General features: G+C 44.0%; 1 long non-coding RNA gene across 1 annotated transcript; it reads left to right on the top strand.

Moving 5' to 3' along the window:
- The first annotated feature begins 214 nt into the window (after window positions 1–214).
- LOC109497741 lies at window positions 215–7609 on the top strand. The gene is made up of 2 exons (XR_002737300.2): window positions 215–645; window positions 6420–7609. It is a non-coding gene; the product is annotated as an uncharacterized LOC109497741 (long non-coding RNA).
- The last annotated feature ends 5339 nt before the right edge of the window (window positions 7610–12948 follow it).

The following is a 12948-nucleotide window of genomic DNA, read 5'->3' as shown; positions in this document are numbered from 1 at the left end:
AGAAAGAAAGAAAAGGAGGGAGGGAGGGAGGGAGGGAGGGAGGGGAAGGAAGGAGGGAAGGAAGGAAGGAAGGAAGGAAGGAAGGAAGGAAGGAAGGAAGGAAAAGAAAAGAAAGAAAGAAAGAAAGAAAGAAAGAAAGAAAGAAAGAAAGAAAGAAAAAAGAAGGGAGGGGAAAGGAGGGGAGGGGAGGGGAGGGGAGGGGAGAGGAGGAGGAACAAAAACAGGTCTATGATATTTGTAGCAGGTTGGGCCGGGCCTTGTCTCTAGATGAACAAATGACATGTTTTCTCAAGTATAACAATGGCCCCTGGATAACTGAGGTTTTCTTCTCTGATGACCAGACAAGGACTTGACTGTGGTGTCATAGGATTCTCTCTTCCGTAGGACACACGAGACCAGGGCCTGGCAGGGAGGTGCCCAGGCTTGGCCCTTGCCGGGCAGCTCCCTCCATAGTTAGTCTGCTCCACGTTTATCTCAAAGTGGCTGAATTAACCTTTAGGCAGCCAGGGTCAGCTCCTCTCTGGGCACCCAGCCACACTCCAATCTGTTAGAGGGCAGAGGCTCAACTGGTTCCTGCTAGATTGCCGGCTCCTGCCCTTCTGAATCCCAGAAGAAAGACATCTTAAAACAAGGAGGGAACATAAGGTAGACATTAAAGTTATGGTCCCTGAAATTAGGTGACTGCAACTCTGTATCAGGCTCTATCACCTAATATCTCAGTTTCTCACTCTCTTCTCAGTTTCCTTGTCGCTGAAACAGAAATACTAACGACATTTGTGCAATAGGGTTTAATGGGGTTTCATAAGGTATTTGTGCACAGTGCCTGACTTTCTGGCTGCCGGCCAGGGCCCGAGGGAGGCAGCCTGGAACAGGCAGCAGGTGGCTGGGGAGGACTCACAGAGGTGCCGCCCTGCTCTGCACTCACCCAGAGCTGGTGAGCTGGACTCAAAAGTTGCCCTGAACTACAGCTTTGAGCACCCCATGCTGCCCCTCCCTTCTTGCCGGGAGCAGAATTGGTAATTCTGCAGTGTCCTGGGTTGGGTCCTCAAATCCTTTCATCACAGCCTTCTGAGAAGCCGCACCCAGCCAGTCACAGATGGCGACAGTGGCGGGGACGAAATCTTGGAGTCATGACTGTCCTCCAGGCCCTCATGCCCCATGGTCAGGGGAGCAGGGAGCATGGGTCAGGGAACTCTGTCTCGAAGCCACCAGCCCAGGTGTGCCCTGCAGCAAACACCTCACCCACCGGCTAGCCAGTGTCCCCACGGGGTGTCCTCCCTCGGCCCCTGTGGCTGATCACCTGGGGACGCCACTGAGGAATTCCCCGGGGAACCGTGGACAGGTGGCGGCATTATGGAGTCCACCAATCTCATATAACCCAACTGCAGCCACCCACACACGGTGCCTTGGAGCAAGAAAACAAATCGGCGTCCCCGAAACTGCCGGCCTCCTATGGGTGGTGTGGGAAAACCAACACAAGGGAAATGTAATATCCTGTCTGCATTTTGCTTTTTCGGTACCTCTTCCAGATTCCGCACATTCTATTTTTAATCCTCTCAACCATATTTGACAAGCTGGAAGGACAGTACACTCCATAAAGAAAATTAAAGCAGGATGTGACCTGTTTGAAGGATGAAACATTTTAAGTAATCAGCTAAAGTGCTCTCAATTATAAGAAGGAACATTTTCAGGAGAAATGTGGGCTGATTTGTGGGCTAACAAATCTTCCTTTTCTGCAGTTGCAATGTGTCCAAGTTGATGCATTTAGCTGTTACATTGACTCATAAAGGCATTTCACTTAAAGCTCAAAACTTTTTTCATTTACTACCCACCTACCTATCTAGTTACTCATTCTGTGTAATGGGCTAGCCGAGCTGCTAGAGCAGAGCATGGTTTTCCTGCAGTCATCGGATCTTTGTCTCCGCCGCAGACCACAAGCCCTCGAGCCCAGCAGCACGTCTGGTTCTCAGGGATGTCTTTCATACATACTGGGCGCTAACTAAATACTTGCTGACTAGTGAAGAGTCAGTTGGATAATCAGGTTTTCTGTCTTGTGTGGTCCTCTGAAGACAGGCTGGCAAGTGATGGAATGTTGCAGATTAATTCACAGCAAATATGGCCATATGGGAGGCCCTAACTGGCACCACAGGGGGCAACAGAAATGTGAGTCATGGCCTGAACTTGACGAGCTTACAACTCAGCTGAGAGGTGGCACAGCCATAAACAAACAGACAGCTACATATATCAACACGGGATTAAATATCAAAATGAGTGGCACAGCCCTGTCACAGTATCTGTTCTGGACGGCCAGGCCCTGCCACGGTCTCTGTACTGCATGGCCAGGCCCTGCCACTGTCTTTGGGCTGCACAGCCAGGCCCTGCCATTGTCTCTATACTGCACGGCCAGGCCCTGCCCTTGTCTCCGTGCTGCACGGCCAGGCCCTGCCAGTGTTCTCCTCATTGCCTCACTGTGGCCTTGACACAACCGTGTTGGGTGGTGAGACGGGACAATGACGGGGAGGAGGCCACGGAGCCCCTGGCTTCTGGAAATGTTCCGGCTCTGGGTCCACTGGTGTGCCCATATGTAAAACACACATCAACCGGAGAAAGGAAAGAGGGAAAGGTGCTTCAAAGAACAGACATGTGCACCATTTAGTTGAATCCAGAAACGTGTGTATGCCTGGCACACAGAAACTTGCTGGCACCTGGCAGTACGAGCTGGAGAAGACAGAGAGACAGACGCGGTTCTTGGAAAATGTGCCGCCAGGAAGGCTTGTCTTTGTCTTCTCCTGTCCATTTGTGTAGGAAATTTCTCATCTAAGATCCTTAAACTCAAAACTTGTCACAAATGGAACAGTTAAGTACCTGGAAGATGAGTCTTCTGACACTTTTATTCTCTGCCTCTCTTCCAGCTGGAAGTGGGACATGCCAAACTCTTAAGAGAATCTCAGCACTAAAATGAGGGATAAAATGCACCCATCTTCTCGATGAGGCGTGCTGTGTGTGCAAGCACAAGCACACATGTTTTTCCTTAAAGACTCCGTTAGCCCCCCGAGGTGCCAGCCCCTGAGAGGCAGAGACCCACCTCCGGTGACTCACATTTCCCGCACCTGGCTTGGTGCACGGCACAGATGTACTAACAAATGTATAAGTATTTATAAAGCCTAATATAGCTAGAAACTATGAGAAAAAACAGACCAAAGAAAATGTGTTTCTACAGGTATATATTGTTCCATTAAGAACTTCAAAAATAACTTTTGTTTTTGTTTATAAAGTAATTGTTTAGGAACTTTAACAAAAATAAACAGAAATATAAGAAAATGCAAAAGACTCAGATTAGAGCCCTGCATTTTAGTATGCAAAAATGACCATCACAACATTAGCTCAGTCGAGACTAAAACCACAGCAAAGTTTTAAAGTCAGAGTTGACAAATTGATCCTCAGAACCTCTGTCTCCCTCTTCCATGGCTCATTCCCCAATTTTTCTGCACGGCCCTCCCCTACTGTCCGATGTAAAGCTCCGGCTCCCCACCCAGTTTCTGTATTTAAACGTTGACCAAAGCCTTGGGCTAGAAGCCGAAACCCTGCCCGAGAAGCTCCAGGCAGCAGCCTTGGAGTCTGAAAGGACTGAGGGATGGTGGGTGAGTAGGGTCCTGGGTCGTTTTTGCTATGTCCTCTTTTAGTTTATGGTTAAGAAATGGCTTATCTGATCATCTTTCTAACTAGTGATACAAGAATCAACTAGGTCCAGTTAAGTCATCAAAATAGCCCAAGTAGCTGGATCCACGGTTTGAGGACCATCAATATGCACCCGTCTGACACCCAAAAGATGCTCTTTGGACCCTGGTGGCCTCACACAGGCCCACTCAGGCAGGGCTTGTCTGGGCCTCGAGTCTCTATTATACAGAGTCCACCTGGTAGCAGGACTGGCCCCCACCAAACCAAAATGCCCAGTTAAGGACCCCTCTAGGCCGTGTGAGCTGGCTTCTTCCCCCTCTGGAAATTAAGACGATCAGTCCAACCTTCTTTAACCAAGGGCACAACAAAGTGCTGACCTGGGCACGCACGCAGCGAGGTAGGCAGGCACAGAATGTCCTGACACACAGACGGGGGCTCCCAGGCTGCCCGGGCCTGCACACAGCAGTTCAGATAGCACTACGGACGGTTTTTAAAATTTTTGATAGCGAAGCACAAATGTGACAAGCATCTCCATAATGCAACTTGATGCCGACAGAAAAGTAAAACACAAATATGTTTTAAACAACTCGAATACAGATTTAAAGCGCCCCTGTCCCTAGACCTTAGCTATGCAGCATCTTGCCAACCAGCCCCTCCTGAGTCCCTCGGAGTCCAGAAGCAGTTTTCATTCCTCGCTTTCTATGCAGGACTACTGGGCCTCACCTGCCTCGCCTTAGCCATTAGCAGGGTGCTCTACAGGAGCAAATGTCCCACCCCCCTGCTGCAGCCTACTCTTTGAGGCCACCTTAACCACCGTTTGTGAAAAATGTTCTCACTTCTCAGCTTTCTAAAGGCACCAAGTGCCTAGCATTTGCTTGGTTCTTCAGCCACACCTTCGTGAATACCAGGTAACACCATCTACGTGCAAAGACACCCCACTGGCATGACTTTTCAGTTCCTGTGTCTTTTTGTTTTAATTTAATATCTGCTCTGCTAATTTTTTATGGTTTTCTGTAAACTTGACTCAGAGTTTCTAAACTTCTTGGAACTTGGCCGCCAGAAAGTCAGATAACCAAGCTCCACACCCAGTGAAAATGGAGGTGACCGACCTGAGTGAGGCCCCAGCCCTGAAGAGCAGAGTCATTTGCCAGCTTTCCTGCCAGTGACATAAGCCATGCAGTGATCTCCTAGCAAGGTCATCTTTGGATAAGTGAATGGTCACGGCGATACTTTTCTCTCTCAGATGAAGAACTCACGCTGGTTTGCAGGTTATAGGTCAAAATTGCACAGTGAGGGTAAGACCAGACACAGTAACAGGCTATTTTCACTGCTTCCAGGTGTGAAACAGTTCTGAACTTTTGTCTTCTACAGATGCATAATAAAATAAATTATAAGAAAGGAAATTAGGTGCTCCTGGGTGGCTCAGTCAGTTAAGCATCTGACTCCGGGTCAGGTCATGATCTCACGGTTCATGGGTTCCAGCCCCACGTCGGGTTCTGTGCTGACAGCTCGGAGCCTGGAGCCTGCTTCGGATTCTGTGTCTCCCTCTCTCTCTGCCCCTCCCCTGCTCACGTGTCTCTCTCTGTCTCTCTGTCTCTTTCTCTCTCAAAAATAAATAAACACTTACAAAAAAAAAAAAAAAAGGAAATTATTTCCAGCTCTGACAGCAGAGTAAGTAAAAAGCCTCATTTTGGGGGTGCTTGGGTGCTCAGTCAGTTGAGTGTCAGATTCCTGATTTCAGCTGAGATTATGATCCCAGGGTCATGGATGGAGCCCCATGTTCAGCTCTGTGCTAAGCATGGAGCCTTCTTAAGATTCTCTCTCTCTCCCTCTTCCCCTCTCCCCTGCTCTCTCTCTCTAAAAATAAAAAAAAAAAATTAAGATTAAAAAAAGTTAAAGCCTCATTTTGTTCTTTTAAAGACTACAATAAATATGAAAATGCAGCTAACTCTAATTTTTAAATATCAATTTTGCTTGCTTTGAGAGTGTTAGAAGTAGTCAGAATAGTCTGCTAGCCTGTTCACTATCTCATTTTACAAATGAGAAGACATGTGTCCCGAGAGGCAAAATGAATGCAGGCTCATGCGGCAGGACTTGGGCAAAACCTAGATTCCCAAGTCTCTTCTCCTCAGCTATCACGAGTTAAAAATAATAGCTGGGCACTTGAGTCAGAGAGGGGATTTTTCCTTAGCTGCTATTACGTGATGTCTAGGGCAGTGTCACGCCAGGTAGCGCAGTGGTAAGCAGCACCCTGGAGCACTCAGCTCAGCACAGAACTGCTGCACTGGTTCCTGCCCTTTCACCCCCCCTCCCAAAGTACCTGTGGTATCACAGAAGGACCAACAAGAGAGACTAGAAAGTGTGGGGAAGACTAAAGGGCAGAGATTATGCAACAACATTGTAATAAAAGGACAAGGACAAAACCATTTGATATTTTCACTAACAACTCTGGTTTTGTGTATAAAAGGGTTAGCGAATGGGAACAACTGAGTGTAGAAAAGCCTTCGCTTTCATGTGGCGCATCCACTACTCCTGGAAGGACATTATCAAATATTTTAGAGCCACTTGAGTGATTAATTATCCTTCCCCGTTTATTTTAGAGGCAAACCTTTAAACTAAGTCCCATTTACGAATTTACTTCTTAATTCTCATTTCTGCTGAATATGTGGTTAAAAAGAAGAGATCTTTATTTTGTTTTCCTTCTAGCTTGTTCACTTTTTTCTCTTCTCTCTACAAAACAGAAACAAGCCATTTTGAAAGGCAACACAGTCTTCCAGATCCTGACTTCTTCTACCGGTGCACAGCTCTCCGTGCATGTGACTTCTGTCCACACCGTGCTCAGGGCCGCCTTCGTAAAAGACACGTCAGATGGGCCTCAAGACCTCTGAGAACCCTCACTCAGCCCACACCGTCGTCACCTTCACGTACACCACTCGCTTTCTTCACAGGACCAGGCCTTATCCTCCCAGGGACGTTCTTTGTGGCAAAGATTTGTTCTGTGCCTTGCGGACTGCTCTCAGAGTCCAGGTGCCGGCAACCAGAAGCCCTTCTCCGGGTCCCACACAGCCAGGCAGGGGCAGCACCACCCAGAGACAGCCAGTGGTCTAAGGCACATTTCGCTCCAGCCACTCAGTTCACGACCGTGGGGGCCAGTGGGAAGCAGAGCCTGCCTGGTCTCCCAGGGTGGACACCTGAGTGGTGAGGAGGTGAGTGCTGGGGGGAGGGGAGGCGTCCAGAGCAAGTTTTCCCTGGAAGGATATCATGCACCCAAAGGGCTTGCCCTGTGCCCTGGACTCACCATCCAGGGTAGAAATAGCATTAAATCCTTGCTGGCGGCTTTGGTCCCCTAGTACAGAAATACGTGCAAGTCAGGCATCTAAAGCACTAAATGCTGTTTGTGAGGTTTTGAAAAAGCCAGGGAAGAGAGGAAGCACTGGGAGATTCTGGCGTAAACTGGAGGCCACTGCCTTGTTTGAAAGTGACCTGGGAGAAGTATGAGCAGAAAAGGACGAGACAAGGAGGGGCCGGGCTTGAGTTCTTGGGCTCTGCCCTCTGTGCTCACAGCAGCCAGTAGGAAAGAGGCAGCTGCTTTGGGGCTGTAACTACACCATTACAGGGGTAATTTCTGTCAAGAGGCAAGAGGAACGTAGAACAGGATTGCAGAGCGTGGGTTGTAGAAGCCAAATAGAGTTAGAAGGTGTGTTGACATGTTTGCTCTGTTTTCCCCCTTCTCTTTTGCTGCAAATAATGTACGGCCTGTACTAGTTCCAAGGATTCTAGACCAAATGGAGTGAGTGAAGCAGGTGTAAAAGACACCAGTCAGCTGAGGTCGCTCTGCTCTCCAAGCTGTTAATTTTCAGCCTTTTGGTTTGAATTTATCAGCTCTGTAATGTTAGCCTGCTATGTAAAATATTAAATTATACCTACTGAGGCTTTCTTGATTTTAAAAAGTACAGAAAATCTCATCATTGATTTATCCTTTAATTTGCTCATCAGTTAATCAGTTGACTCATTCTCCCTGAACTCAATCAAATGTTGAGTAAATATTGGAGTCCATGTGATGTGTACTCTGGAAAATACTTTGAAGAGTAATCTGGTACATTTATAAAAATATTCCACATTCCACTCTACCTCTGACTTGCATTAAAAAAGAAAAAGTAGCTTTCCATAGACTTCCAATTTCTTTGTTTTTAATTTATTTTTTAATGTCTATTTTATTTTTGAGACAAAGAGAGACAGAACATGAACAGGGGAGAGGCGGAGAATGACACAGAATCAGAAGCAGCTCCAGGCTCTGAGCTGTCAGCACACAGCCTGACACGGGGATCGAACTCCTCAAATGCGAGATGGTGACCTGAGTTGAAGTCGGATGCTCAACCCACTGAGCCCCACCCCACCCCCGCAGCCCCTGACTTCTAATTTCTAATCCAGCATGCGAGAGACTTGCAAGGCATCACTCCTGTCTTCTCAAGGAGAAAACGCTGAGGAAACTGAAAATCAAAAACTTACCTTAGATTCGTCACAAAATTGAGGTCAGAGCACGGACCACTGCTCCCAGGACTGGAGAGACAGGCTGATGCAGAGAATCACAGCTTTTGGGAGCAGAATCCCAGCAGCAGAAACCTTTGCAGGAACCAGAGCTGGGGTAGGAGACCCTAGCCTGCAATTGATTAACAGATATAGTCATTGAGGACAAATTCGTGTGTTAAAACCTGTAGGAGGACCCAGGCCTAAGGGGCCTCACACTTTTGTGACTTTACCTCCAGGAATGGACCAGGTTCTCACAGTGAATATCAGAGAAAAATCCCTTCATGCTTCCAGCAGGGGAGAAGAAAAGAACCCATTTCCAAATACACAAGAGGACTCTGTTCCTAGTAAGGCTTGCCTCAGGGGAAACTAGTTAACCCCCTCCTAACCTGCTGTGGTTCTACCAGAGCCTAGACCACCCAGAGGAAAGAGAAATACTCAACTGCAGCCCACTCTAACCATTCTGTCACACTTAAGGGGAAGAAAAACTGAGAAGTACCAGGGAGTTCATGGTCTGGGGGCCTAGGCTCCGCAAAAGACTAAGACCCAATCCTAGGACTACAGAAGCCCTCCCTTCCCCCACCTCACACCGCACATCAGTAGGGTTCACGTATAACAATAGGGAAAGACACTGAATTCAAACTGCACACCTCAGACCTTATTTAAGAAGTCTCTAAGAAGCCCGACAGCAAGGGAGGAAATAACAAGGACATCAGAGGGAATTTTAGCCGTTAATATTCACAGCTACAGCAAACCATAAACACAGCCTAACTCCTAGCCAGATAAACATAAAAAGTAATACTAGAGGCCTGTTTACCTCAGCTTTTACCCGGCACAACATGTTCAACTTTGAACAAAAAATCACAAGGCCTACGAAAAGACAAAAATCACAGTCTGAAGGGGCAAAGCAGTCATTAGAAACAGACTCAGATATGGCAGAAATGTTGCAATTATTAGACCTAGAAATTAAAACAAGTATGATTAATACATTAAGAACTCTACGGGGAAGAGTGAACAACATGGAAGAACACATAGATAATGTAAGCAGAGAGGAGAAATTCTAAGAATAAGTCAAAAGGAAATGCTTGGTGGGCGCCTGGGGGGCTCAGTCAGGTAAACCTCCAACTTGCACTCAGGTCATGAGTTCATGGTTCGTGGGTTCGAGACCCACGTCGGGGTCTGTGCTGACAGCTCAGAGCCTGGAGCCTGCTTCTGATTCTGTGTCTCCCTCTCTCTCAACCCCTCCCCTACTCATACTCTGTCTCTCTCTCTCTCTCTCTCAAAAATAAATAAGCATTTAAAAAGTTTAAAAAAAAGGATATGCTAGAATATTAAACACTATCACCAGAAATGAACACAAGTGATGGGTTCATAGAATGCATGTAGACTGGGCATGACTGAGGACAGAATCAATGAACTGGAAAAAATGTCCATAGAGACTTCCAGAACTGTAATATAATGAGGGGGGAAAATGAAAAAAATGGAACAAAATATCCAATAACTGTGGCACAATTCCAGGAGCTGTAACATACACATAATGGGGAAAAGAAGAAAAGGAAAAAGAGAAATAAATGGAAGAAATATTTGAAACAATAATGACTGAGAATTTTCCAAAATTAATGGTGGGAACTGAAGATTCAGGAAGTTCAGAGAATATCAAGCAGAATAAGTACCAAAAAATCTACACCTAGACATAACATATTCAAACTGCAGAAAATTAAGAAAAGAGAAAATCTTGAAATAAACCAGAGGAAGGGGGAAAAAAAAAACACCTTACATATAGAGGAGTTAAAAAAAATTGAACTCAACTTCTCTTCAGAAAAACTGCAAACAAGAAAAAAAGGAGTGAAATGTTTTGGAGCACTGATGAAAAACCTACCAACATAAAGTTTTGTATCCATGAAAATTAACCTTCACAAGTGAAAGAGAAATAAAGACTTTCTCAGACAAATGTGACTGAGGGAATTTATTGCATGTAGCCTTGCCTTGCTGGAAATATGAAAAGAAATTCTTCAGAAAAAAAGAAAAATGATGTAGGTTAGAAACTTGGATCTCCATAAAGAAGATTGGTAGAGAAGGAATAACTTAAGGTTTTGGGTTTTTGTTTTTTTTTTTTATTTCTAATTGAGCTAACAGATAACAAATTTTTCAAAATACTGATGGAATAGTGCATTTTGTTATAGCTTATTGACACATAAAATGAATGACAAATTATAAAGGACAGAAGGATTTACTGGGAATACTCTGTTATAAGGTACTTGTTCTGCCTATAAAGTGGTACAATGTGGGGTTTTTTTCACTTTGTGAAGAAAAATTTACTCAAGAGGACACTTTCATATATTAACAGATTCCCCAAAAGACATATTAAAATCTCGAAGAGTTGGAACCAGAGGAAGGTTTGAGAGATTGTCTTGTCCAACTTCCTTATTTCACAGATGGGGACTCTTAAGCCCTAAGAGGAAGCAACGCCAGTCCCCAGCTGGGACGCAAACCCAGAGCTGCTGACTTCAGTGTTTTTTCTCTTCCTGTTCTTTGACAGTCTTGTCACTACATCTCTACAGGGATGTGTCCTCTTTCATGATATAGTGTTATTTGAAAGTGGACTTGAATCCAACTAATCAAAATTTGTGGGATACAGGAAAAACAGTGCTTAAAGGGAAATTTATAGCATTAAATGCATACATTAGAGAAAAAGAAAGATAAAAAATCAGTAATCTAAGCTTTCACTTTAGGAAATGGGGGGGGGGGTGACAAATTAAATCCAAAAATAAAAAAAATAAAGAATTACAGCAAAATCAATGAAATGGAAAACAATAAGAAAGTCAAGAAACCAAAACTGGTTCTTTACAAAGATTAGTAAAATAAATAAACTTCTAGGCAAGTTATCTAAGAATAAAAAAGAGAAAACTCAAATTATTAGTATCAGAAATGAAAAAGGGTTCATCACTGTTGATCCTGTGGACATTAAAAGGATAATAAAGGAATATTAGGAACAACTCTATGCCCTAAAGTTTAATACCTTAGGTAAGATGAATTAATTCCTTGAAAGACACAATCTACCAAAGCTCACACAAAGAGAAATAGAAAATCTGAATAAGCCTATATCTATTAAAGTGAATTAAAATAAACATTTAATAACCTTTCCAAACAGAAAGTACTGGCCCAGATGGGTTCACTGGTGAATTTTATCTAACATTTAAGGGAGAAAACATAAAAATTTTCTACAATCTCTCCCAAATGATAGTAGAGGGACTACTCTGAAATCACTCTATGAGGCCAGCATTACCCTAACACCCAAACTGGACCAGAGCATTGTGAGTAGAGAAAACTATAGACCAATATCTCTCATGGTCACAGATACAAAAATATTCAACAAAATATTAACAAACTAAATCCAACAATTTATAAAAATAATCACACAGCACAAACTTGTGGGATTTATTCCAGGTATGCAAAACTAGTTCAACATTTGAAAATCAATTAATGTAATGTATTACATCAACAAGCTACAAAAGAAAAATTATATAATTGCATGAAGTAGATATGGAAATAGCATTTGACAAAACCCAACACTTATGCATGATAAAAACTCTCAATGAAGCAGGAATTGAAGGGACCTTCCTCAATTTAAAAAAGAACATCCACCCAAATAGCCAAAACAATCCTAAAAAAGAAAAGAAAAGCTGGAGGCATCATGATTCCAGACTTCAAGCTATATTACAAAGCTGTTATCATCAAGACAGGATGGTACTGTCATGAAAACAAACACATAGATCAATGCAACAGAATAAAACACCCAGAAATGTATCCACAACTATATGGTCAACTAATCTTCGACAAAGCAGAAAAGAATATCCAATGGAAAAAAGACAGTGTCTTCAACAAGTGGTGCTGGGAAAACTGGACAGCGACATGCAGAATGAAAATGGACCACTTTTTACACCATACACAAAAATAAATTCTGACTGGATGAAAGGCCTAAATGTGAGACAGGAAACCATCAAAATCTTGGGGGAGAACACAGGCAACAACCCCTTTGACCTGGACCGCAGCAATTTCTTACTAGACACATTGCTAGAGGCAAGGGAAACAAAGGCAAACATGAACTATTAGGATACATCAACATAAAAATATATATCAACCTCATCAACATAAAAAACTTCTTCATGGCAAAGGAAACAACGAAACTAAAAGGTAACATATAGAACAGGAGAAGATACTTGCAAATGACGCATCAAATAAAGGGTTAGTATCCAAAATCTATAAAGAACTTATCAAACTCAACACCCAAAAAACAAATAATCCAATTAAGAAATGGGCAGGAAACATGAATAAACATTTTCCCAAAGAAGACATCCAGACAGGAGCACCTGGGTGGCTCAGTCAGTTAAGTGTCCAACTTTGGCTCGGGTCATGATCTCATGGTTCATGGGTTCGAGCCTTGCGTCGGACTCTGTGCTGACAGCTCAGAGCCTGGAGCCTGCTTTGGATTCTGTGTCTCCTTCTCACTCTGCTCCTCCCCCACTCACACTCTGTCTCTCTCTCTCAAAAATAAATAAACATTAATAATTTGTAAAAAAAAAAAAAGAAGACATCCAGACAGCTAACAGACACATGAAGAAATGTTCAGCATCACTCATCTCAGGAAAATACAAATAAAAACCACAATGACATACCCCCTCACACGTGTCAGAATGGCTAAAATTAACAACACAGAAACCAACAGATGTTGGCAAGGATGCA

The sequence above is a fragment of the Felis catus genome, chromosome A2, assembly GCF_018350175.1.
Source record: "Felis catus isolate Fca126 chromosome A2, F.catus_Fca126_mat1.0, whole genome shotgun sequence".
Lineage (NCBI taxonomy): Eukaryota > Metazoa > Chordata > Mammalia > Carnivora > Felidae > Felis > Felis catus.
Note: the sequence above shows the minus strand (reverse complement) of the source record. Positions and strands in the feature narration are given on the sequence as shown.